At 42.7% G+C, this 26,762-nt stretch overlaps 1 protein-coding gene across 9 annotated transcripts in view; it reads left to right on the plus strand.

Annotated features, from left to right (window-relative positions):
- The window catches only part of FOXP2 (forkhead box P2), a 655,565-nt gene that overhangs the window by 327,289 nt on the left and 301,514 nt on the right, over positions 1-26,762 (plus strand). The gene's annotated exons all lie outside the window — the stretch shown is intronic.

Below are 26,762 nucleotides of genomic sequence, written 5' to 3' on the forward strand. Positions count from 1 at the left end.
TAGCCTGTAATTTGTCATGTTTCCTGGGTATGAACGCCATAACCATATCTCCCACATCATACACATGTTCCCTGGCTGTTCTGTCATACCAGTAACTTTGCTTCTGCTGAGCTTGACTCAAATTCTTTTTCACTACTTCCATCATTGATGTTAATTTATTGCGGAATTCCAATACAAAATCAACTACAGATGTTTTGTACTCTCCCAGGGTTCCTTCCCATGAATTTTTTAACAGTTCCAAAGGTCCCCTCACTTTTCTAGTGAACATGAGTTCAAAGGGTGAGAAGCCTGTTGACTCCTGAGGGACTTCTCTGTATGCAAATAAGAAGCATCCCAAACGTTCATCCCAGTCTTGTGGGTGATCTTGAACATAGCTTCTTATCATGCCCTTCAAAACTCCATTGAATCTCTCAGTTAGCCCATTAGTGGCGGGATGGTAAGTAGTGGTCTTTAGATGTTTTAGACCACAACATTTCCACATACATTGCATCACTTCTCCCATGAATACACTGCCTTGATCCGTCAGCACTTCATGAGGGAAACCCAGCCTCATAAAGATTTTTAATAAAGCCTCTGCCACCACAGAGGCTTCTACAGATCTTAGTGCTTCTGCGTCTGGGTACCTGGTGGCAAAATCCACCACCACCACTAGATATTTCTTGCCATGCCTTGTGGGTTTGGAAAAAGGGCCCACCAAATCTATTCCCACTCTATAAAAGGGTTGTCCAATTATAGGAAGGGGCTTTAAGGGTGCCTTAGTCTTTACTCCACTTTCCCCCACCTTTTGGCATATACCACAAGATAGACAATGTTGTTTTACATCTTTGGAGATGTTTGGCCAATAATAGTGTGCAGCCAATCTCCTCTTGGTTTTTTTTATTCCCAGATGTCCTGCACATGGGACATCGTGGGCTACCTCTAGCAATCTGGTTCTGTATTTGCTAGGTACTATCAATTGCTTCACTGGTTCACATTCATCCTTTCTCTCAGCAGGCATCCACAGTCTATATAAAGTCCCATTCTCACACACAACTTGATTCCTCAGTTTGTCAGTGAAAGGAATCTGTTGGGTCAGGGCTTGCTCCTTTATTTGTTTCAAACTGGTATCCTTATTCAGTTCTTCTCTGAAATGCTCTGTCTCTTCCCCAGAGACCAGTTGATACAGTTTGTCTCCTTCAGCAGGCCTGCTAGTGGTTGCTATGGTGACCTGAGGCTGGTTAACAGATTCCACCCTGTTTGTTTCAGCCCCCCTTAATATGGCTTCTTTTTCTCTGCCAATTTGCTGTCTGGTCACCACATATATTTTCCCTTGTGCCCCCATAACATCTCTTCCCAGTATCACTGGTTCTTGTTGTTGGGCATTAATGCCTACTTTATATTTGCCCTCTCGGACTCTCCACGCCATTTTCACTAGGGCCACAGGCAAGCTTTCTGGTTGACCCCTCACTCCTTGGATATTCACCGTTTCCTGAGGTAATATTTCTTCAGATTTTATTAAATCTGGCCTCAGTAACGTCTGAGCGGCACCAGTGTCAAGCAATGCCCAATAATTTGCCCCTTGTACACTCACTTCCTCTCTCAGACTTGAATCAAGGTCTGTTACTTCTGTCCAGTTTATCTGGCAGAACTGAACCTTTTTTGTGGTTAGTTCTTTTGATTCTATTTTTACTGCCCTTGCCTGAGCAGGATTACTAATGGGGTTGGCAACCTCACATTGAAAACGTAGGTGCCCTGGTCTATCACATTTGTAGCATAATTTCTCCTCTGTTTTAGGGTACACAGATCCACTCTGGGGTGTCCTGTGCCCTTCAGATTTTACTGGAGGACTCACTCGCTGTGGCACCACATCCTTTCTGCCACCATTATATGGTCTGGGTTTAAACTCTCTTGATGTTTTCCCCACCCAGCCAGTTCTGTTGGAGGCAAAGTGATCCGCCATCTCTGCGGCCTCCTGCACCGATGTAGGGGAACGGTCTTTGACAAGGAGCCTTATTTCTGGTGGTAACTGATGGAATAATTGATCCAGTATCATGAGGCTTTTCACCTCTTCCACTGACTGAGCTTTGGCACTACTCATCCACTTTCCAAATATATCCACCAACTTAGCTCCCAGTTCAACAAAAGACCTCCCTGCTTGGATCTGACAGTTTCGGAATAATTTTCTAAAGTAGTCAGGTCCCCGTCTGAACCTTTTGTATACTGCCTCTTTAAACTCAGCATAGGTGACGGGCTTGTCTGAGGGGAAATATTGGTATACCTCAGCCAATTCCCCTTTGATCAGGTTTGATAAATATTGCATATATTTATCCTCTGGTAGCCCCCACAATTGAGCTGCTTTTTCAAAAGTACTGAGGTAAATCTGTGGATCTTGTCCAGGCTCAAACACTGCAAAGTCTTTTGGTGTAACTTTTATTTTTGTTTCATTTCTGTCCTTTCTTGTTTCATCAGAATGAAACCTCTCCCTTTCAAACTTTAACTTTTCCACCTGTAATTCAGCATCCACTCTCATTCTCTCAAATTCCAACTCCCTCTGTTTTTCCTTCTCTGCACCTTCCATCCTCAATCTCTCAGTTTCCAACTCCCTCTGTTTTTCCTTCTCTTCCATTTCAAAGACCCTCTGCTTGTCTTTTTCCTCAGCCTCCCTCCCCAATCTCTCAGTTTCCAACTCCCTCTGTTTTTCCTTCTCTGCACCTTCCATCCTCAATCTCTCAGTTTCCAACTCATGCTCCCATCTTAACTTCTCTCTCAAGTACTCTATATAAGCGGGATTGCTTGAGTATCCTTCTGGGGTCTCTTCCCTGACAGGTTGTTTTTGCTGGGCAGTTGCAAATCCTATAAGTGCTACCCTCAATTCATCTACCCCTTTACCCTCGTGAGGTAAATTGAATGTTATGCACTTCTCCACCAGCTCCTCTCTTCTCATTTTTATGTATTCAGCCATGGTCACTCACTCTTTGCCACACACTCTTTGCCAGTCACTCTCACAAGTAATCTTGTTTTGTTATTTCTGTTTGCCACACCACTGTTAGGGATTCTCTAGTATTCGTATCTCACTGCTACAGCCAACACCTGTGACGTATTCTCCTGTGTTTGTATCCCACCGCTACTGCCACCACCTGTGGCGGTCCTTCCCCGGCTCTCCCTGTCAGGTTCCAACCTGCTCTTCGCTACTGCCTGTCACTAGGCACCACCAGGGACTCCACCAGTCCGGACCGTCCTTTTTTATGGTTTCTCTCTCCGCTCTAGCATAGACCTCACCAGATCCCCCTGCTAGGCAGCACCACCAGTCACGTTCTATAACCAGTATCCCCAGAGACTCTGCCTGAGTCTCTCTCAATCAGGTTACCTCTGTGACTGCGTGCTCAAGCTGTCCCACTCCCTTTGTATCAATGCAGATACATATATTTCTGATTTGCTCTGAATACTTGTGGTGTTATTCTTCCCTTCCCCGCTGCCACCATTTGTTATCCTTCAGCCTTGGTATTTACCTTACCCTCCCTTCTGGTCTGTGAAACCCCAGCCAAGGATCAGGCCTTTGGTAAACCAAAAGTATTTATTAAATAACAGAGATAACAAGATTACTTTAAAAGGCACTTAAGCATATGGTTTCATCTATTCCTGTGGTACTGTTCTTAGTATTAATCCGAACTCCACACTCTCCTCTCATAAACCCACCAAAACAACCCACTACCATCCACCTCACATCCACCTTCCACCTCACATTCACCTTCCACCTCACATCCACCCAGATTTACCTGACATCCTTCCATTTATACTGTCAGCCATTTTAAACATTCAGCCAATCATCCAGCATTCTACTGCCCATTCACTCCCCCCTCCTCTTTCATTCCACTTACCATGTATCTCCTATACAAACAGCACTTACCATATATACACTAATAGAGGAACATCACAAGGTCTGATAGGGTGGAGGCAAAAAGTTCTATGAGCTGTTTCCTGAGTGAAGGCCCTAGCGCTTCAGTAAATCATTTCATACTGCTCTCCATAACCATTACTAGCATGTGTAGCGACAGATTAATTTTTTTTTAAAAAAACTACAACAGTAAAACAGAATGACAACAGAAGAATAAAAGTCATGGGTATAAGGTGTGACAAAATGACCTAATATTGGCATCAACTTTTGAGGTTTGGACAATTTTTCTACAGGCTTCCTTCATTCTCAAAGTGCCCTTTTTGTACATCTTTATGTTTAACTTTTAGGGTTGCCAGGTCAGATGCATTCCAAACCCTGAGATTTCATGGGGGCAGGCCCTAGTGATTTCATGGGGGTGGGTCGTAGTGATGTCGGGGGCGGGCCTTTGTGATGTCATTAAGCATTACCCATAGTTGGTTGGAGCATGCCACTCAACCAAAAGATATTATCTGATTGGAAATTAAGACAGAAATCTGAGCTAAATAAGGGTGTTCCCAGGTCCACCTGAAGTGATGGGATCATTCCTTTCTGCTTGCTTAAAGAGCCAGGGTAGGGCACATTTAATCAAACCTACTTGCTTCTGGCAAGAAGGGTTTACGTGCCCTTGGGCCAGGCCAGTCACTAGAAGGCCATTTTAGGAAGAAGGGAGCCTGGTGTTGTGGAGATGTTAGATAGGTGCACTCAGGAATAAAGATGGAGGCCCCTGAAGGCTGCAATTCTAAGCACACTTACTCTAAGGGACTAAGCCCCATAGAACTCAACAGGCCTTACAGACTTCTGAATAGATATGGTTTTGATAGTGCTGTTGATAAGGCTTGACTAGGGATCCTCTGTAAACATATTCATATCCAAGCAGAGCTAGCAACCCTCTGCCTGCAATGCTCTGTCCTTGCCTTTTAACATGGCTGCTCCAAACTTCTTTACAAACTTGACCCTTCACTGCAGAGAGAGATTTGAGAAATGAGTAAGAGTTAAGAAGATTCTATACCTTTTCCTGCCTACCCTGTGAGCTGCTACAGACTCACTTTGACAGCCAACCCAATTCCAGTGAGTAATATTTGACAGAGGGAAAACATGCATGGTTTGGTTTACCTTCACAGACAGTAGTTTGGGAACAACAGCAGTTGAAGCAACACTTCCCAGTGTTTGGGCAAGAAACAAACCATCATGCAACCAACAAGGTGCATCATCAGTAGCTTTAAGGGGATTGAGCTGAGCCCATGAAACCACTGTGATTGTTTCTATGGATGTAAGGAGTGAGGTCAGAGGTAAATGAAATGCAAAGAGAAATAGAAAAACAAAAAACAGTGATGATTTCCTAAATGCAATACCATACCAACCACAATAAGAGTCCTGCGACTAAGGCATAAAACTCAGCATCCCACAACCAGTTAGGGTTCTTAACCAAATCTAAAAAAAATTCTGGCAGCCAGTCAGCCAAGTCATAGAAATCCCTATGCAACACAACCTGACATGGGGGCTGCACTTTGTCCAGAATGCTGTGACATGATTGCTGACATGAGTGAGACCCTGTCAGCACATAATCCCTTTGCTCTGAACTCTGTACTGGTTGCCGATTTGTTACTAGACCAAGTTTAAGGTGTGCTTTCCATATTAAGGATGCCACATAGTATTTGTTCTCCTCTTGTAATAAATCAATCCTTTAGTGTGGCAGCACCTACGCTTTGGAATTCCCTGCCTATTGACATTGGCAGGTGCCTTCATTGTACTCTTTTTTTGGCACCTGACAAAACCATTTTTGTTTAGGCATGCCAACCCAGGCATGTAGAAGCTATTGTGCTTTTTATCTGTTTTTAACTCATTGTTGGTTTTATTATTTTGAATGTTTTTAAATACCTGTCTTTCACTGTTTTTGTCAATAATTTTATTGTTTTAATTCCTTCTGTAAACCACTTTTGAGGTTTTTTTTACAATAAAGTGGTATATAAATGTTGTAAATAAAATACATAAATAAATGTCAGAGTCACTGTGGCCCTTGGGTCTCTTTGCTCTTATATGAACAAAGGAATCTGCCTTATACTGAGTCAGGCCATTTGACACTATCTAGCTGAGTACTGATGACATGGACTAGCATTGGCTCTCCAGGATTCCAGGCAATAGTCTCTTCCAGATATTGAATTTTGGACTTTTGCATGCAAAGCATATGCCCTACCACTGAGCTACAGTCCTTTCCCTGTTTAAAAAAGTATCTTTTAAAATTGTTCCTTTCAATTCACTAATGAATACACAGCATACCTAGGGCAGATCCACACCATTCATTTAAAAACATTCAATACACATTTGAAGGACATGAATCCCACCACAGACTCATGGGAACTGTAGTTCGTTAAGGGTGGTGGGAACTATAATTGTGAGGGAGAAACTGCACTTCCCAAGATTCTTTGGGAGAAGTCATGCACTTTAAATGTGAGTTGGGTGTGCTTTAAATGTATTGCGTGGATCTAAACTTTCCCTGCATGTATATCATTTTATTAATTGTTTTTAAAAAAATTGAAATCAGCTACAAAGTTTACTTGGTGACGATGGGCTACTCACCATCTCTCAGCCTAATCTGCCCCTCAGAGTGAAAACAGACGGGGGGGGCATAACCACCCCAAGAAAGAAGGGCACACTTAAAATGTAGAGGAAATAATAACATACAACTATAACGTGAAATCAGAAACTTATCGGGACATAATTTGAAGAAATATTTATATATGCATGACTGTCAAATATGTTTCTTATTTACACCACTCTGTTCAGATCTTGTAGGTTCAGGTCTGTGGCTTCCTTTATGGAATCAATCCATCTCTTCTTTGGTCTTCCTCTTTTTTACTCCCTTATGTTTTCCCTAGTAATATTGCCTTTTCTAGTGAATCATGTTTTCTTGTTATGTGTCCAAAGTATGATAACCTTAGTTGTATCATTTTAGCCTCTAGTAATAGTTCTGGTTTAATGTGCTCTAATACTCAATTATGTGCCTTTTTTGTGGTCTATGGTATCTGCAAAACTCTCCTCCAACACCACATTTCAAATGAGTTGATTTTTCTCTTACCCACTTTTTTCACTGTCCAACTTTCACATTCATACATAAAGATTGGGAATACCATGGTCTGAATGATCCTGACTTTGGTGCCCAGTTTTCAGTGACACATCTTTGCATTTGAACATCTTTTCTATAATACCTGCCCTCTCCAGTCCTAGCCTTCTTCTGATTTCTTGACTCTTGTCTCTAGTTTGGTTAATGACTGTGCCAAGATATTGATAATCCTTGACAAGTTGGATGTCCTCATTATCAACTTTAAAGTTACATAAATCTTCTCTTGTCATTACTTTAGTCTTCTTGACATTCAACTGTAGTCCTGCTTTTGTGCTTTCCTCTTTAACTTTCTTCAGCATTCGTTTCAAATAATTACTGGTTTCTGTGAGTAGTATGGTATCATCTGCATATCTTAAATTATTCATATTTCTTCCTCCAATTGTCACACCTCCTTCATCTTGGTCCAATACAGCTTTCCATATGGTATGTTCTGCATATAGATTAAATAAATAGGGTGATAAAATACACCCCTGACTCACACCCTTTCCAATGAGGAACCAGTTAGTTTCTCCATATTCTGTCCTTACAGTAGCCTCTTGTCCAGAGTATAGGTTGCACATCAGAACAATCAGATGTTGTGACGCTCCCATTTCTTTTAAGGCATTCCATAGTTTTTCATGATCTATACAATCAAAGGCTTTGCTGTAATCTATAAAGCACAGGGTGATTTTCTTCTAAAATTCCTTGGCCTATTTGATTATCCAACACATGTTTGCAGTATGATCTCTGGTGCCTCTTCCCTTTCTAAATCCAGCTTGGACATCTGGAATTTCTCATTCTGTATATGATAAGAGCTTTTGTTGTGGAATCTTGAGTATTATTTTACTTGCATGGGATATTAATGCAATAGTTCGATAATTACTTCATTCCCTGGGATCCCCTTTCTTTGGAATTGGGATATATATTGAGTGCTTTCAGTCTGTAGGCCATTGTTTAGTTTTCCATATTTGTTGACCAATTTTTGTCAAAATTCGGACAGATTCCGTCTCAGTAACTTGTAGCAACTCTACTGGCATGCCATCTGTTCATGGTGATTTGTTTCTTCCAAGAATTTTAAGAGCAGCTTTTACCTCACATTCTAAAATTTCTGGTTCTTCTTCATACGGTTCCTTCATGAATGAATCTGTCATCCCTGCATCTCTTTTATATAATTCTTCAGTGTATTGCTTCCATCTTCCTTTTATTTTATCTCAGTCAGTTAGTATGCTCCTCTGTTGATTATTCAACATCCCTACTCTTGGTGTAAATTTTCCTTTAATTTCTGTCATCTTTTGGAATAGGGCTCTTGTTCTACCTTTTTTATTATCGTCTGCTGTACAATAATTATTGTAGAAGTTCTTTTTGTCCCTACATACTAGTCTCTGTGTAGTTGCATTTAGAGTTCCGTTTCTATCTCCTTTTGCTTTTGCTTTCCTTCTTTCTTTAACCATTTTAAGAGTTTCTTCAGTCATCCATTGAGGTCTTTCTCTCTTTTTAATTAGAGGTATTGTCTTTTTGCATTCTTCCCTGATAATGTCTCTGACTTCACTCCATAGTTCTTCTGGTTCTCTATCAGCCTCAAATCTGTTCCTTATTTGATCTTTATATTCTTCTGGATGTTATTTAAATTGTATTTTGGCATTATGATTGCTTTTTTCTTCTTCTTTAGCTTTAATTTTTTTATTTATTTATTTATTTTATTTATTTTATTACATTTTTAGACCGCCCTATAGCAATAAGCTCCCAGGGCGGTGTACAGCATAATAAAACAGGTTAAAATACAAGTAAATATATTAAATACAATGTAAATACAATACAAAATAAAACATAATTAAAAATTTTCAATTTTAAATTCAAATTTTTAAATTTTTAAAATGCCTGGGCGAAGAGGTAGGTCTTTACCTGGCGCCGAAAAGATAACAAAGAAGGCGCCAGGCGTATCTCATCAGGGAGGGCGTTCCATAGTTCGGGGGCCACCACTGAGAAGGCCCTAGCTCTAGTTATCGTTCTCCGTGCCTCCCTATGCATTGGGACACGGAGAAGGGCCTTCGACGTCGAGCGCAGCGACCGGGTAGGTACATAGCGGGAGAGGCGTTCCGCCAGGTATTGGGGTCCGATGCCATTAAGGGCTTTATAGGTAAGAACCAACACTTTGAATCTGGCCCGGAAACATATTGGTAGCCAGTGCAGCTGGGCCAGGACAGGTGTTATATGATCAAATTTTTTTGTCCCAGTAAGAACTCTGGCCGCAGCATTCTGCACCAGCTGAAGTTTCCAAACCGTCTTCAGAGGTAACCCTATGTAGAGTGCATTACAGTAGTCCAATCTAGAGGTTACCAGAGCATGGATAACTGTGGCAAGGTTCTCCCTATCCAGATAGGGTCGTAGTTGGGCTACCAGCCAAAGCTGGTAGAACGCATTCCGTGCCACCGAGGCTACTTGAGCCTCCAGTGACAGGAGCAGATCTAATAAGACCCCCAAACTACGGACCTGCTCCTTTAGGGGGAGTGTAACCCCATCTAGGGCAGGTCGGACATCAACCATCTGGGCAGAGAGCCCCCCCACCAACAGCATCTCAGTCTTGTCAGGATTGAGTCTCAGTTTATTAGCTCTCATCCAGTCCATTATCGCGGCCAGGCAGTGGTTTAGTACATTAACAGCCTCACCTGAAGAAGATGAAAAGGAGAAGTAGAGCTGCGTATCATCAGCATATTGCTGGAAACGCACTCCAAATCTCCTAATGACCTCGCCCAGCGGCTTCATATAGATATTAAAGAGCATGGGGGACAGAACTGAACCCTGTGGGACCCCATATTGGAGTATCCAGGGACTCGAGTAATGCTCCCCAAGCACCAACTTCTGGAGACGATTCTTGAGGTAGGAGCACAGCCACCGCCAAGCAGTGCCTCCAACTCCTAAGTCCGCAAGACGTCCCAGAAGGATACCATGGTCGATGGTATCAAAAGCCGCTGAGAGATCAAGGAGAACCAACAGAGTTACACTCCCTCTGTCTTTCTCCCGACAGAGGTCATCATACAGGGCGACCAAGGCTGTTTCTGTACCAAACCCCGGCCGAAAGCCCGATTGACATGGATCCAGATAATCAGTTTCATCCAAGAGAGCCTGGAGCTGGTGAGCGACCACACGCTCTAAAACCTTGCCCAGGAACGGAACATTTGCTACCGGTCTATAGTTGTCAAGATTTTCAGGGTCCAAGGACGGTTTCTTTAGGAGCGGTCTCACCACCGCCTGTTTCAGGCAGGGTGGTACCACTCCCTCTCGTAAAGAGGCATTGATCACCTCCTTGGCCCATCCAGCTGTTCCGTTCCTGCTAGCTTTTATTAGCCATGAGGGGCAAGGATCCAGAGCAGAAGTGGTCGCCCGCACCTGTCCAAGTACCTTGTCCACGTCCTCGAGCTGAACCAACTGAAATTCATCCAATAAAACAGGACAGGACTGTGCTCCGGACACCTCATTAGGCTCAACTGCTACAATATTGGAGTCAAGGTCCCGGCGGATGTTTGTGATCTTATCTTGGAAGTGTCTCGCAAACTCATTACAGCGGGCTATTGATGGTATTATTGCGTTCTGAGGACCAGAGTGTAAAAGTCCCCGAACAACCTTATAAAGTTCCGCTGTGCGGTTAGAAGATGACTGAATGGAGGCAGCAAAGTACTGCTTCTTCGCTGCCCTCACCGCCTTCACATAGAGCTTGGTAGAGATCTTCACAAGTGCAAGACCACAGCCGTCGGGAGTTTGTCTCCATTTGCACTCAAGCCGTCTCCTTTCTTGCTTCATCAGTCTTAGCTCCGGGGTAAACCACGGAGCCAATTGAGCTCTGCAGAGGAGAGGGCGCACCGGGGCGATCGTGTCAACTGCCCGGGTCATTTCCGTATTCCACAGATTGACCAGGGTTTCGACAGGAGCGTCAGTTTTATCAGCCGGAAAACTCCCCAGAGCCTTCTGAAAACCTTCAGGATTCATTAGTCTCCGGGGGCGGACCATCTTAATTGGTCCTCCACCCTTGCAGAGGGGAGAAAACATTGTGAGCCTACACCTCAATAGGCGATGATCTGTCCATGACAGAGAAATAGATGTAAAATCCCTCACTCCCAGATCACCATCCCCTGCTCCAGTAGCAAAAATTAAGTCTAGAGTGTGCCCCGAAATATGCGTAGGACCAGTAACAAATTGAGACAGCCCCATGGCTGTCATGGAGGCCATGAAGTCCTGAGCCGCCCCAGACAAAGCGGTCTCTGCATGAATGTTGAGATCCCCCAATACCATAAATTTGGGGGATCGCAACACCAAACCCGAGACCACCTCCGTCAGCTCAGTTAGGGAGGCTGTTGGGCAGCAGGGTGGACGGTACACCAACAGTATTCCCAGTCTGTCTCGCTGACCCAACGTAATATGGAGACACTCCAGACCATTAGCTACCTGGATAGGGTGCCTAATGAGAGGGATGGAACTTCTATAGACCACAGCAATTCCCCCTCCCCGACCCTCGGATCTACCCAGATGCTGAACCGAGTACCCAGGTGGGCACAGCTGGGAGAGATTAATGCCTCCCAGATCGCTCACCCATGTCTCAGTAATAAACGCCAGATCGGCCGCCTCATCCACAATTAAATCATTTAATCTGATTTTCGATATTACCAGTTCATGATCTGTACCGCAGTCTGCCCCTGGTCTTGTTTTTGCAGAAAGTATGGAACTTCTCCATCTTCTGCTTCCAATTATATAATTGATTTGATTCCTATATTGACCATTTGGTGATGTCCACGTGTACAGTCATATTTTTGGTTGCTCAAAAAATGTGTTTGCAAGAAACAAATTAATGGTTTCACAGAATTCAATAAGTCTTTCTCCTGCTTCATTTCTATCTCCTAGGCCCCATTTTTGCACTATTTCTAGTTCTCTGTTTCCTACTTTTGCATTCCAGTCCCCCATGATTATCAGAGCATCATGTTTTGGTATGTGATCAATTTCTTCCTGTACTTCTGTATAAGATCTCTCCATTTCCTTTTCTGCGTTTGCCATTGGAGCATAGACTTGGATGATGGTTTTGTTGATAGGTTTCTCATGAAGTCTGATTGATTTTACTCAGACGTTGCATTATAGCTTCTAATTGCTTTTGTTACATCACTTCTCACTATTAGAGCAACCCCTTTTCTTCTTAATTTCTCCTTTCCTGCATAAAATATTTTGTAGTTGCGTGATTGAAAAGTGTCCCATAAAAAGGTAAAGGTGTCCCTGCACTTATAGTGTGAGTCGTTTCTGACTCTTAGGGTGACGTCTTGCGACGTTTACTAGGCAGACTGTATATATGGGGTGGGATTGCCAGTTCCTTCCCCGGCCTTTCTTTACCCCCCAGCATATGCTGGGTACTCATTTTACCAACCACAGATGGATGGAAGGCTGAGTGGACCTCGTCCCCTTTTACCGGAGATTCGACTTCCTCCTTCCATTGGAATTGAACTCCGGCCGTGAGCAGAGCTTCAGCTGCGTTACCGCCGCTTACCACTCTGCGCCACGGAGGATCAATTAAGTGTCCCATACCTGACCATTTTAATTCACTCGTGCCAAGTATTGTAAAATTGATACATTCCATTTCTTGCTTGACAATTTCTAACTTTCCCTGGTTCATGCTTCTCCCATTCCATGTTCCTATTGTCTACATTGTACAACTCCGGACTCTATTTTTGCATCTGTGTACTTTAGCCTCTGGGTTTCCTTTGGCTTTGACCCAGTGGCATGATTAGTCACAGCACTACTCGTACTTGTCTGTTGTGCTTCCCCAGTAAACCAATGAGTGCTATCTGACCTGGGGGTCTCATCTTCCAGCACTATCTCATGTTGCATTTTGGATACTCTGTTCATAGGGTTTTCATGGTAAGAGGTATCCAGAGGTGGTTTACCATTGCCTTCTTCTGAGTTTGGATGCATCTTAGTCTGGTGTCTCTGCTTTGACCATTCTGCCTTGGGTGACCCTGCTAGGATTCTAGCCTCTTGGTCTAGACTCCTGATGGCATTGCTCTCAGCTTCTTCAATACTCTCAAACCTCCTCACAACGTTAAGGTGTGCATTCTAGAGGGGGCTGGAGACCCGGAGAGGACCCCAAACATCCAGAGTCTCCAGGCAAAAACCAGAGACCTGGCAACCTTGTTAATTTCGTTCTGTGCTCCTGTATGCAACAGCCATACCAGGGCTGATTGCATCTTTTCCCATTAATCAGGGTTTGTGAAAAAGTGTTGTGGTCCTAACTTACCCTGTTAGTCACTGTTTGAAATGTTTGTTCCTGTTATTGGGCAACTGTTCTTATACTTTCTTTTTTCTTGGTTGGTTTTTCATATTTAACAACAAGTCTTTGAGGACATGTAACATGCTCGTTGGTGTTGCCAGCAGAGTGGATGGCCAATGTAATTTGTGTTTATATCTGTAATGTAAAGGAATCTGCATATTTGAACTAAGGGATTTCAGACATGGAGCAAGCATGATCTGCTCTCTTCCATGAGTTAGTGCATGTAGTGGAACTTCATATATTGTCAAATTTAATTCTCTCTCTACCTGATCAGTCTCTTCCTCTGCCCAACTAAAGCACATTGTTTGTTACATCTGCAATAAGTGAACATTACATCTGGTTGGCTGCATTTTAAAACCCTTTGAAATGTCTTGAAACAAAGGAATTGTTAGAACAATGTAAGTTTTGGTGATCCTACCTGATATCTTCACCCAGGCATTTGCTTAAGCAAACTAGTTTTTTTGGCCAGCGTTAGATTGTTTTCTTCCATTTACATTTTACATGTTGTAAAGGTTCCTTTAAAACGATTGTGGCTTTACTTCTTAATTTCAACACAAAGACTTGCTTTACTCTTCTACCATCTGGCGACCAATGCCTAAATACTTTGGTTGTGCTACCCAATAATTAGATGTTGGGACTTCTCTCTATAGGAAAATTTTATGCCTTTAGGGATCAAGGTGGTGATAAGTGATAGCATATCAGCGCTTTGGACTGTTTGGGAAACTGGTTGAGCCTTGAAAAAGAGGGTGCCTCGTGCTGCTTCCCCGTGTTTCTGTGGTATGGACAGAATCTAATTTTTAAATGCTGTAAGTGAAGAAAAACTTTGCAGATAACTTTTTCAGTCATTCTGTGTGAGAGAATGAATAAACCATGGTTTATCCACATCCAGAATAAACAATCAATAGTACCTGCAGCTTTTGTTCCTCCGTTGTTGTTTTTTTTGCTCTGGGCCGACAAGTTAATATACAAAAATTAGAACTAGGGAGCAGGGCCAGCTCCAGGCATGCAGGGGCCCTTGGGCATCAGCTTGCCCTGGGCCCCCGGTGGGTGGGTGGGTGCGCGCGCTCGTGCGCCCCCCCCACCTCCCCTACCTGTCTAGTCTTTACCATTGCCTTAGTGAAGATGGCGGCTGCGGTTTCCCTAAGGGGAATGAAGCCTCCGCCACCATCTTTGTTGATGGCACACGTGTGTGCTACACGTGCACATCTCTGCCATCAACTAAGATGGCGGCAGCGGCTTCAATACCTTAAGGAAGCTGCAGCCGCCATCTTCATTAAGGACAATGCTAAAAAGCCAGCTGACAGGTAAGTGGGGTGTGTGGGGGGTGCAGATCATGGAAGGGGAGCGGAGGGCCCCTCAGGGGCCCCTCAAGGGCTCCTGTAGCTCCGTGGCCCTCGGGCCAGTGCCCAACCTGGCCACCCTTTAGAACCGGCCCTGCTAGGGAGTAAGTCCTTAGGTCAGTAGTCATTGGGCATAGGTCTTTATTGGCTATCTCTGTATTGTATGTTTCTTTTTTCCAAGGATCTACATTAGAACTCTAATTAGACTATAAAAAAGTCTGTCTGATATCCATTTTGCATATGGCTTTCTCTCCCCTTTCAAAAGTAGCCATTATAGGATGTGTTCATCTGTGTATTTATGTGTATCGTATATGTGAATTGTGAAAGATTTCACTGTTATAGACACAACATATATACCTTTGTGTTATGCAAAAGATGTTTCTTTGACATTACTTTTGAAATGTATCCAAAGGAATACTCAATACTTTATTGAATTAATTTCAATAAAGATTTTGAGTAAATCCAGATGATTATGTGATATGGCGTACCTATAGCCATGTAACATCAGTCCTTTTTCAGTCCTCTGCTAAGTGGTGAGCATAATGTTCTTGCATATTTACACCCAATCAGAAATCTAAGAAAGTGTGGAATGGTAAAGATTCGTACTACTTTGAAGGACATTATAAGTGTCTGATTTGCTTTGATGTTGCATGTATACCATGATAAGTTACTACTTGGTAAATGATCGATTGCATTCATCCTCTGCTACCAGTGAGGCACGCATGTTTGGGTGAACGAGTCTGGTGGTTGGGCAACATTCCCTGTGTGTACAGTAAGTGTTCTGAACACTCTGTACCACCACATCAGCATATATCTGCATGTAGGAGCATATAAACTTAAAAGGTTATTGTTTGTCTTTCACAATCTGTTACAAGTCTTAAAGTTAATATAATCTTCCTTACATCCGTTTTTCCATTATTGGTCATCAAATTGCTTGCAGGTACAAAAAGAAGATAAACTTGCTAAGCTTATTCAAAGTCTTTGTAAACAGGTGCCACTCCAATGACAAAAATTAAAGACACCTGCTTGTGTTTGGCCAGAATTTCTAGTTTTTAGAACAATAGTAAAAATATGTCAACTATTCTGTTGCCAAATCCTGTCAAAACATTTCTGTTTCTGCATATCATCATGATCATGCTAAATTTATATACAACCTCCTCACCCCCCCTCCCATGAACAGTATTTCTGTTACTTTAAAAATGTAGAACCTGCAGAGGGAGCTAAAATCATTCGTTTTCGGGGGCCTCAATTTGTAGAGTTTTTAGGCATTTATTTATTGGGAGATAAATGTAATTAATTACCCAAATAGAACAAACCCTAGTTATTTATCTTGGTTCCTGTTTTTACAGCAAGATTGCACACACTGTATAACACAGCCTTAGGGAATGTTTCTCTTGCCAGCAAATGGAAGAACATTCATTTGAATTTCAGTTTTCTTACTCACTTTGACATATTAACTGGTGTGTGTATGTGTTTTTGTGTGGGTGGAGATACTGAAGGCATGATCCAATCAAGGGTATGTGTTCTTGAGTTCGATTGATTTCATAGTAGATGTATCGGTTTAAAACGCACCCGCTGAAATTAATGGAACTTAAAATTGCTTGACATGACAGATGCTATTGGAGGTCACTGTTTCATAGGGTCGCCATAAGTTGTAATCGACTTGAAGGCACATAACAACAACATGGATGGAACATATCCTGAGTATTACAGTTATACTCAGATGTCACTCAGGGGCACATCTTAAAATACATTTTTGTACTTGTGGTCCGGTACCAGAGGACAATCTGCATGTATTTTTTTTCAGTTCTGAAAAGTGCACGGAGTATTCACACCTTTTCCTTTGAAAACACTTGGAAGTAGGATTATTTCCCAGTTGATGGAATAACTGGAAATTATATCCATGTGTGCTGTTAAAAGCTCATATGTTGTACTCGGGAATAAAAACCTGGGTACAAGAAATATTAAAAGTGGTCCAAAATTAGGCCTCTTTCAAATTATCACTTAATACAGATGTACTGATATCTGAAGCACCACCAATTCATACAATATAACATGGCAGTATATATAATAAAATATAAAACACCATAAAAACAGTACTACAGGATTAAAACGACTGGCTAATTAAAAAAAAAAGTAAACAGCTATGTAGGCCTGTCTACATAAAAAGATCATCAAGAGATGTCTAAAATTAAAGCAGTGGTGCCTAGTCAAATCTCTGCTGGAAGTGTGTTCCAAAGCATGGGGCTGGTGACATTAAATGCAACCCCATCCAGGACAGGTTGGACATCCACCATCCGGTCAGAATAACCACCCACTAGCAGCATCTCAGTCTTGTCTGGATTGAGCCTCAGTTTATTAGCCCTCATCCAGTCCATTGTCGCAGTCAGGCACTGGTTCAGCACATTGACAGCCTCACCTGAAGAAGATGAAAAGGAGAAATAGAGCTGTGTGTCATCAGCATACCGATGGCAACGCACTCCAAAGCTCCGGATGACCGCACCCAACGGTTTCATGTAGATGTTGAACAGCATGGGGGACAGAACTGACCCCTGCGGAACCCCATGCTGGAGAGTCTAGGGTGCCGAGCAATGTTCCCCAAGCACCACCTCCTGGAGGCGACCCGCCAAGTAGGAGCGGAACCACTGCTATGCAGTACCCCCCACTCCCAACTCGGCCAGTCTCCCCAGAAGGATACCATGGTCGATGGTATCGAAAGCTGCTGAGAGATCAAGGAGAATGAACAGAGTCACACTCCCCCTGTCTCTCTCCCGACAAAGATCATCATACAGGGCGACCAAGGCTGTTTCCATGCCAAAACCAGGCCTGAAACCCGACTGAAATGGATCCAGATAATTGGTCTCATCCAAGAGTGTCTGGAGCTAGCCCGCAACCACTCGTTCAAGGACCTTGCCCAGGAATTGAACATTTCCTACCGGCCTATAGTTATTAGGATTTTCTGGGTCCAGGGAGGGTTTCTTCGGGAGTGGTCTCACTACTGCCTCTTTCAGGCAGCCAGGGACCACCCCCTCTCTTAGAGAGGCATTAATCACCTCCCTGGCCCAGCCGGCTGTTCCATCCCTGCTAGCTTTTATTAGCCAACAAGAGCAAGGATCTAGCACAGAAGTGGTTGCACGAACCTGTCCAAGCACCTTGTCAATGTCCTCAAGCTGCAACAACTGAAACTCATCCAAGAAATCGGGACAAGTCTGTGCTCTGGATACCTCACTTGATTTGCCTGCTATAACACTGGAGTCTAAGTCCTGGCAGATGCTAAAGATTTTATCCTGGAAGTGCCTAGCAAATTCATTACAGCGGGCCTCAGATGGTTCTGCCTTGTCCCTGGGGCCAGAGTATAATAGCCCCTGGACAATTCTGAAGAGCTCCGCTGGGCGGCAGATTGATGATTGGATAGTGCCAACAATTTTTTTTTTTTTTGGCTGTCCTTACTGCCCCTAAATACAGCTTACCATAGGCACTTACCAGTGTATAATTGCATCCACTAGGAGTTCGTCTCTATCTGCACTCAACCCATCTCCGATATTGTTTCATTGCTCTCAGCTCTGGGGTATACCATGGAGCTGTACGAGCTCTACCCAGTAGAGGGCGCTCAGGAGCAATCATGTCAACCGCCCGGGTCATTTCTGTATTCCATAGCTCGACCAGGGTTTCGACAGGAGTGCCAGCCCTATCAGCCAGAAAACTCCCCAGAGCCCTTTGGAAACCATCCAGATGCATTAGTCTCTGGGGGCAGACCAACTTAATAGGTCCCCCACCCTTGCAGAGGGGAAAAGCCGCTGTAAGTCTAAACTTCAGCAAGCAGTGATCTGTTCATGACAGAGGGACTGATGTAAGGCCCCCCACATTCACATCACCAACTCCATGTCCAGTTGTAAAAACCAAATCTAGAGTATGCCCTGCTACATGTGTTGGGCCAATGGCATATTGGGACAGTCCCATGGTTGTCATGGAGACCATGAAATCCTGAGCCACCCCGGATAAGGTGGCCTCAGCATGGATGTTGACATCCCCGAGAACCAACAGTCTGGGGGATCTCAACAGTACACCCGAGACCACCTCCGTCAGCTCAACTAGGGAGTCTGATGGGCAGCAGGGTGGGCGGTACACCAACAGAATCCCCAGTCTGTCCCGCTGACCCAACATAAGGTGCAAACACTCCAGAGCAGTAGTCACATGGACAGGGTGCTTGCAGAGGGAGATGGAACTCCTATTATAGACCACAGCAACCCCCCCTCCCCAACCCTCAGGTCTACCCTGATGCTGGACCAGGTATCCTGGCGGGCATAGCTGGGAGAGACTGACTCCTCCCTGCTCACCCACCCAGGTCTTGGTTATACATGCCAGATCGGCTGCCTCTTCCACAATTAAATCATGAATGAGGGAGATCTTATTATGCACCGATCTGGCATTTAGCAGCAGCATCCGGAGGTCTGAGAGCTGGCTGATAGGGCAACCAACAAACCTGTGGGTGTGGGGAGGACCGGAACAAGGCACAGTCGTTAACTGCCTTGGCCGTGTTTCTCTTACCTGGCAAACCACTTTAAACCATGTTTAAACCACTTCATTTATGGCAAGGTGGGCACGGTAAATTAAAAACATAGAGCACACCTAGAATTTTGCTAGAATATATTTCATCTCCCACTGTTTTATCTTGCGCAGATTAAAACACTCCTGATGTCCACTGGAGACTATTCTGCAGAAGTCAGTGCCATTATTCCACAATTATGTTTGGAGTTTTTTAGTGTAAATTTTGCAAAGTGTTGCTGTACTTCACACATTCACAGAAATAGAAATAAAAGAAAATGATTTCCCATAGAAAACTTCACTAAAATTGCAAAGTAAATAAGACATGTTTAAAGTGACCATCTGAACTGTATCAACTGTCTTAATAATGTTGCTTCCTCCCTGCTAAAACCAGATCAGCACAGCACATGTCTTCTTTCTATTATTTGGGCTGATTGCAGGTGGTGCCACCACTCACCGTATGCTCACAGGCACATGTTACCAAATTCTTCCAAGCTACACATCAACTGTGAAAGACCAACCCAAATGGTGTTTGCATTTTGACAAATTTGTAGGGCAGTCCAATATCTCAGAGAGGAGGTCAGGTCTCCTGCTCCCCTGGTGCATTCACTATAGCTGCCCAATTTCCCTGCTTTTTAAAGTTTGTTAAAAAAATATCTGTGGGCTACAGGTACATTCTTAAACCTCAAAGTTTTTTGTCTATTAGTGAATTTCCCTGCTTTGTAATCCAGGAGGTAAGAAATGGGATCCTGTGCAAGCTTGCTGAGAATGGATTGATCATTTGCATGCTTATTGAGTTCAATAGGATTTACTCCCCTGCAATCATGCTTAGGATCGGTGAAACTGACCACAGGGGATGGGAAGGGGAGGAAGAGGAAAAGGAGGAGGGAGGGGAGGAAAGGCAGAGGGGAGGAAAGGCAGAGGGGAGGACTGGGACGGGAGCAGGCAGGAGGGGAAGGGGAGGAGAAGGACAGGTTTGACCATTTGCATGTTTATTGAGTTCAGTGCGATTTACTCCCATGCAATCATTCTTAGGATAGGTAAAACTGACCGGGGGGAGGGAGCGAGGTCTGGAGTGGGCAGGGGAGGAGGAAGAAGGAAGAGGGGGGAGAAGGAAGGGAGAGGAGAAGGGAAAGAGGAAAAAGCGGGTCTGATCATTTGCATGCTTATTGAGTTCAATGGGGTTTACTATGCAATTATGGTTAGGATAGCAAAAACTGACCATGAAGGAGGGGGAGGGGGAGGGGGAAGGAGCATATTAGAGGGGGCAAAGGAAGGGGGAGTGGAGTGGAGGGCAGTTTGATCATTTGCATGCTTATAGAGTTCAATGGTATTTACTTCCGTGCAATCATGCTTAACATAAGTAAAACTGACCATGGGGAGGAGGAAGGGGAGGAGGAGGAGGAAGGGGAGGAGGAGGAGGAGGAAGGGGAAGGAGGGGGTTGGAAGGAGAGGGGGAGGGAGGGGCAAAGGAAGGGGGAGGGGAGGGGCAAGAGGGAGGGGATAGGAGAGAGAAGGGAGGGTGGGTTTGATCTTGGGTTGCCAGGCTTAGGGCCTGAGAATGATTCTGTATCTTTAAGGGAAGAGAAAATTCAGCCAAGTACAGGTTTTCTTGAGACACTGTAATGGGAAAAACCACAAGATGAAATTTTCCCTTCCCCCTGCACAACTTTTAAAGATACAGAAGACCTCTGGAGGCTGGGTCTGGCAACCCTAGTTTGATAATTTGCATACTTTGTGAGTTCAATGGGATTTATTTCTGTGCAATCATGTTTGGAAATGGAAATGGACTGCCTTCAAGTAGACCGAACTTATGGCGACCCTTTGAATAGGATTTTCATGGTAAATGGTATTTAGAGGTGGTTTTACCATTGCCCTCCTCTGAGGCTGAGAGGCAGTGACTGGCCCAAGGTCACCCAGCGAGCTTCATGGCTGTGTGGGAATTTGAACCCTCGTCTCCCACTGACCCAGGGTAGGAGAGGGGGAGGGGAGGAGATTGGGTGGGTGGGCACTGGGCAGAGAGGAAATCCCTTTCCTTTTCAAAAGGAAAACATTGTGAACAGTATCATTGCTTTTCAGAGTCTCCCTCACCTTTTTATCTACAGCAGGCACATGTAGCCTCCCACCCAAATTTAAACTAAAGCTGTCCCTGGCCACATCCACACCAGGCCTTTATTTCACTTTGGAGAGTCATGGCTTCTCTCAAAGAATCCTTGGAAGTGTAGTTAGTGAAGGGTGCTGAGCAGAGCTTGGAAGTTACTTTTTTAAACTATAGCTCCCATCAGCTCCCATCAGCCCCAGCCAGCATGGTCATTGGATTGGGCTGATGGGAGTTGTAGTTCAAAAAAGTAACTTTTCCAAGCTCTGGTGCTGAGAGTTGCTAGGAGACGCCCTGTTCCCCTCACAGATCTTCAATCAGAGAGGCTGACTGTTAAACCAGTCTGGCCACTGGAGCTCTGTCAGTGCAATAGGAGTCTCCTCTCCACACCCTTCACAAACTACACTTCCCAGGATTCTCTGAGGGAAGCCATGACTGTCTCACATGAAATCAAAGTCTGGTGTGGGTGTGGCCCCCTGATTAGCCAAGCCCAGCAGCTGTGAGGCTTTTAGAACACTAACAGTTGGTTCTTACTGAGCATGTCCCGCGTCATCATAGGGTTCCAACCAAAATTTCTTAAATTAATTACAAATCAGCCAGGCTTTTTTTTTTTTTTTTAAATTAAACTGCAGAAGATGAAGGTCAGAGTATGGGGCAAGTTCAGTATTAGGATTACAGGTACTCTGTGAACATGGCTGATTTTTAATGAATTTCAAGAGGTTTTGAGAACTCTGAGAGAAAAAAGTCCAAAAGGGCTCTTGAGTTTTTCCCTCTCTTTTTAGGCGTTGAACTGTCTATTCTCTCTGACTGTTTTGTGTATCACCATGAAAATTGAGATGGTTGTTAAGCAAGTGTTTCTGAGTTCAGGACTATAAGTTTTGTAAGGTTTTGTTTTGAAATGAGCTTATGGGAAGCATCAGAATGGCATGGGGGTATTTTCAATTTAACATTGCGGAATGTGAAAAATCCACACTGGCTATAGTATACACTCTCATGGCTGTATAATAAGAAATCAGAGTAACTATTTTTTATAGAAGTTGAAGTTGGTGCAATAGGCTGAAAGATGTGGATGCTGTTAGAACCTGTGGTAACTGTATTTACAAACTTTGCTTAACTCCTTAATTTCTGGGTACATTGTGTGGAGCAGCATGACTTGAGTGCATGGTAGAGAAGCTGAAGAGTTCCTTAGCAGATTTAGTATATGGAAAGGCCTGCTTGGTGTCTCAGTAAGAATGGACACAGGTTCCAAATAATATGCCACCAGTGGCCCTGCTCAAGTCTTGTATGTTAATATCACTTTCCAGATACTGAATTTAAATATTCATTTACACTCTGAAATTTTAAAATGTTGGATTGGATTCAAAGAATAATGAGTGAAATGAAAACAGTGGCTAGCATTGTGAAAGATTTTGCACAGAGCTTGAAGTAGTAAGTTCTGCGGCCATTCTCGTGCTTTTGCTTGTGCATGCGTTTGAAAAAACAGAACACCCTCCTTTGGATATATTTCATTTTTTTCTTGTGCAGAACTCTACCACAAGATGTAGAATAGCCCTTCCTTGAGTAGAAGGGCACAGTGTGTAACACCCGACATGTTCCATTACATTTGTGTGTGAGGTATACCCTGCCCAGGTTATAATAGCCCAATGCTCTTGAATTTGCCAAATGTCAGTAATAGTCTGTCCTTTTGCCATTATGGTATACATTTGTTATAGAACTGGCATTTCCTTGTGGAAATTCGTCTAGGAGTATATATCTTATTCCAAATGCACCAAACAACACTTGCTTGGGGAAAATTGTGTGTTTGTGGGTGACGGAAGTCAGACCTCATGCCAAACCCATGATTTACGTTATCCATAATTTTGAACCCCATCCATGGTTTGAGCACCAACAATGTGTAGTCATTTCATGGTTTAGAGTTACTTGTTTGTTTTAATTCTCCATCTGCTCAGCATTTCCATTTCCATGGTCATGGGGCCTCTAAAATTTGAGCTACTGCCATAGTGATGCTTTGTCAATGTACACATCATGCCAAACAATAGCACAAATCATGGTTTACAATCCCAGTTCAAACCAGGGTTTCTGATTCTGGTTTACTGACTGATCACAGACTATGGTTTACGAATTCAGACATCACATAATTTAATACAATACAATTTAATAAAGTGATAACCCACAAGTATAAATTATTTGCATCTTGTGCAAGAATAAACCTTTAATAATTTCAATACCATATTTTATCCATTTGGTATACATATAAAAATCTGATCTCTAGCCCACTGAAACTAATGGCTACCTTATTGATGAATGTATTTGTTTTCTGTCAGACTATTGGCTGGCGGTGCTTTAAATTAGAGCAGTTTTTTAAAAAAATGTTGATTAAATACTTCAGTCGCATAAAGGTTATATTTAGTGATTCTTAAATCAAGAAAAAGTTGATCATTAGTATGAATTTGTGTATGCTGTGGTGTTCTTCCATTTTCTCAGTTCTGTGAATTCTCAATTATTTTTTAAAAGTGGGTTAATTACAAGCATTGTGATGTACATGCACTGTTGCTTCACCTTTGAAACCCGTATTCTCCCTTATACTTCCTTTTATGTTTTTGTGTGAGGGGTTTTTCTTCTTCCAGTGTTTAGTATATGTGCCTTCTTAATAAATTCACCGTTTCTTAAATGCAGTAGGACTAACATGGAGTTTACACATTGCTTGATCATCCTATGCTCAGTGGTCACTGTTCCTTCTGAAGATTTCAGAATCAATAATAGGCTGCTTTCTTTGACTGCTGACCAGAAGCCTTGCTTCTAGATCCTGCTGAAGTAGAAATGGCATCCAACTGTTGCAAAAGCTGACAGTTGTCCAGAGGATTACAACTGTGATCATACAGAGTGTGAGGAGAAGGGGAGGAGGATCTTGACCTGTTATATGTTCTTTTGCATAATTGTTTCTGGAGGCAAAAGGGCAGAAAGGGTTCAGAAATAGAGCAGCACATTTGACGGGAAGTTGTCATTTGAAACAGTTTGCATTGCCTGTCATCTTTTGTTTGGAAGAAAACAGGCTGTGACATAATACCTGTCACTGCCAGCGGGTGTTTCTGTGCACCCTGGAGTGAAATATCCCAAGCAGTGGCAGTCTTTAGTCTAGGTTATCTAGTTGAAGAGAGTTTACTGTTCCAGTCTCTACATGTGTATATATGGTCTGCTTGCCAAAGACCCAGTTCAAAACTGGAATGATGGAGCTATGTGTTTTAGAGATGTATGTGAGTACTTGTACATTATGGAGGATAACTCTGATCCCTATAGGGAAGGGAAAATATTAGTGTTAAGATACCCATTCCATTCCTGGAGGAAGCAATTATGACACATTTTAAAACTGCAAGTGTTTCACTCTTGTTGTTAGGAAAACATATTTAAACATTTTTTTGAAGTGCCATTAGATTGTGTATGGCACGAAGATGGGACTGGAAAGTAACACATGTAAAGAGACATTACTCAAACAATTTCATTTAATTTACCCCATCATTTCTATATTGGATACCATTACTGTGATAAATAGCGACTGTAAATTGCTCAAAATCTTGAGCTATGTGAAGCACTTAATTCTGAGAAATCCTGAGATAGTGCACAAAGATGGTATTAGCAATTATTCTCCATAAATTGTTCCCCTTTTTGCTATGTGATTTAGAAATGTGTCCATTTTGTTTACATTTTGATCACAATATGTCATACTGATAAATGCTGAGCCAAGTCAGATATGAAATATGACGGCTTGAACTAAAGGTTAATGTTATTTTAAGGAGCCAAACTTGACGTACCTCTGATATAGCTTTGTGGAAGAGGCAGCTATCGCTTGATAGCTGTGTGAAACTGTTGCCTACAGAGATGGGCTCTTGACACTGTCTGCCAGCCTCAGGCTGTCCGCTTTGTGTCTGCTTTAATTGAAAATTAATAGTTAGGGGGTTGCTATGGAAATGATACCATTGCTTGCAGACAGCAAACCCCGCTTTTTGCAAAGAGACACTAGTGGTATTGTTTGTCCTTGTTGACCTCAGAAGTTCAAAAGCCTGGAGGAGGAAAGGAGATGCAAATATTTTACTTAAAAAAATTAATTTGCATATTTATAACATGGTTTTTGAATGTCAGAAATAGCGAGTATAGGAACTTTTGTGAGTATATGCTTTTAAAGCTTTTAAACCTTGTGTTAAGTGTGAACTGCCTCAATGCTTTACATAATGATAAGCTGAATTATTAGAAAGCATGTTTTGTTGTTCATGGATCTAGTGGCTATAAACCTAGTTAGTGAAAATATTATTCTATAGTAAATAATAAAATCACTTTATTTCTTTTGGATTGCATTGCAACGTAAGTGGTTTTGTCGCATGTACAGCTTTTTCTATATGAAATAAAAATCAGAACAGTTGGAATAAGATATGGAGAAAGAAAGGGATAAAATACTGTTAGAAAGCAAATCCTTGCTAGATTGTGTGACTGTCGTCTAAAGGTTTACTTATTATGATCATGTGATTAAGCTTTTCATTTGCTCTGTTCATTCTCCCAATGGAGCATGTGATCACATGTATACAACACATATGTTCAGGTGTCACGCTCACACTATGAATTAGTGAACCCTGCATGTGTGTTTAGAAAGGTGTAGCTCTCCAGACCAAGGCTTTTCTTCAAGAAGTAATATAATATACTTTATAGTTTTAATTCAAAGGGGGGGGGGAAGCTAACATAGAATATTAAACTGTTCTCTATCACAGTGCTAAAGAATAAGTGCTTTCTGTTCATTTCAGAGGAGGTGGAGAATAGTGTAGCCTCGGGGGTTGAAGGTGAAATGTGAAATTTGCTGTAATTACTTACCCAAAATGTCTGTATTAAAGGCTATTAGAAGCAGTTATTTTAAGTACTTCTTCCCCTCCTCTGTTTAGTATTTAAATGTGTTACAAAAAGTAGAGGCAGATGTTATTAATCTAAAAGGAACTGCTAAAAGATACTGTAAGTCGGTGGCAGAAGTGGTTTCTGGCTAAAGATTGTCTGAAATGTATTGTTCTGTCATACCAATGTTTTTGCCTCGTATAAGTTGTAGGCAGTGTGCTATTAAATCTTGTTCACTAATGCCAGTATTCAACTGTGAGTGTCTGTAGTCTTTCTCCAGAATGAAAGGCCATAAAATGTAAAGTTAGCGTAATGCAAGCTTAGGGTGTAACTGCTAGAAAACTAGCTAGCTTTTGAAACATACGTATGTGTGCGTGTGTATGTAAATCTTGAAAACAAATCTTTGATTCATTTGTTCTTGCAAGCTAGCTATTATCGAGACTTGAATTGCTGTAGTTTTTACCCTAACACTTCGAGGTTAGCATTTCCCCCTCCTTTTATTCTGATGGTGTCTACATAAACACTGCTAGGCTACCTACAGTATAAAATCTTAAAACTCCATGTGGTGTTGTGAGCTGGTAGCAGATGGA

The sequence above is a fragment of the Rhineura floridana genome, chromosome 8 (assembly GCF_030035675.1).
Source record: "Rhineura floridana isolate rRhiFlo1 chromosome 8, rRhiFlo1.hap2, whole genome shotgun sequence".
NCBI lineage: Eukaryota > Metazoa > Chordata > Lepidosauria > Squamata > Rhineuridae > Rhineura > Rhineura floridana.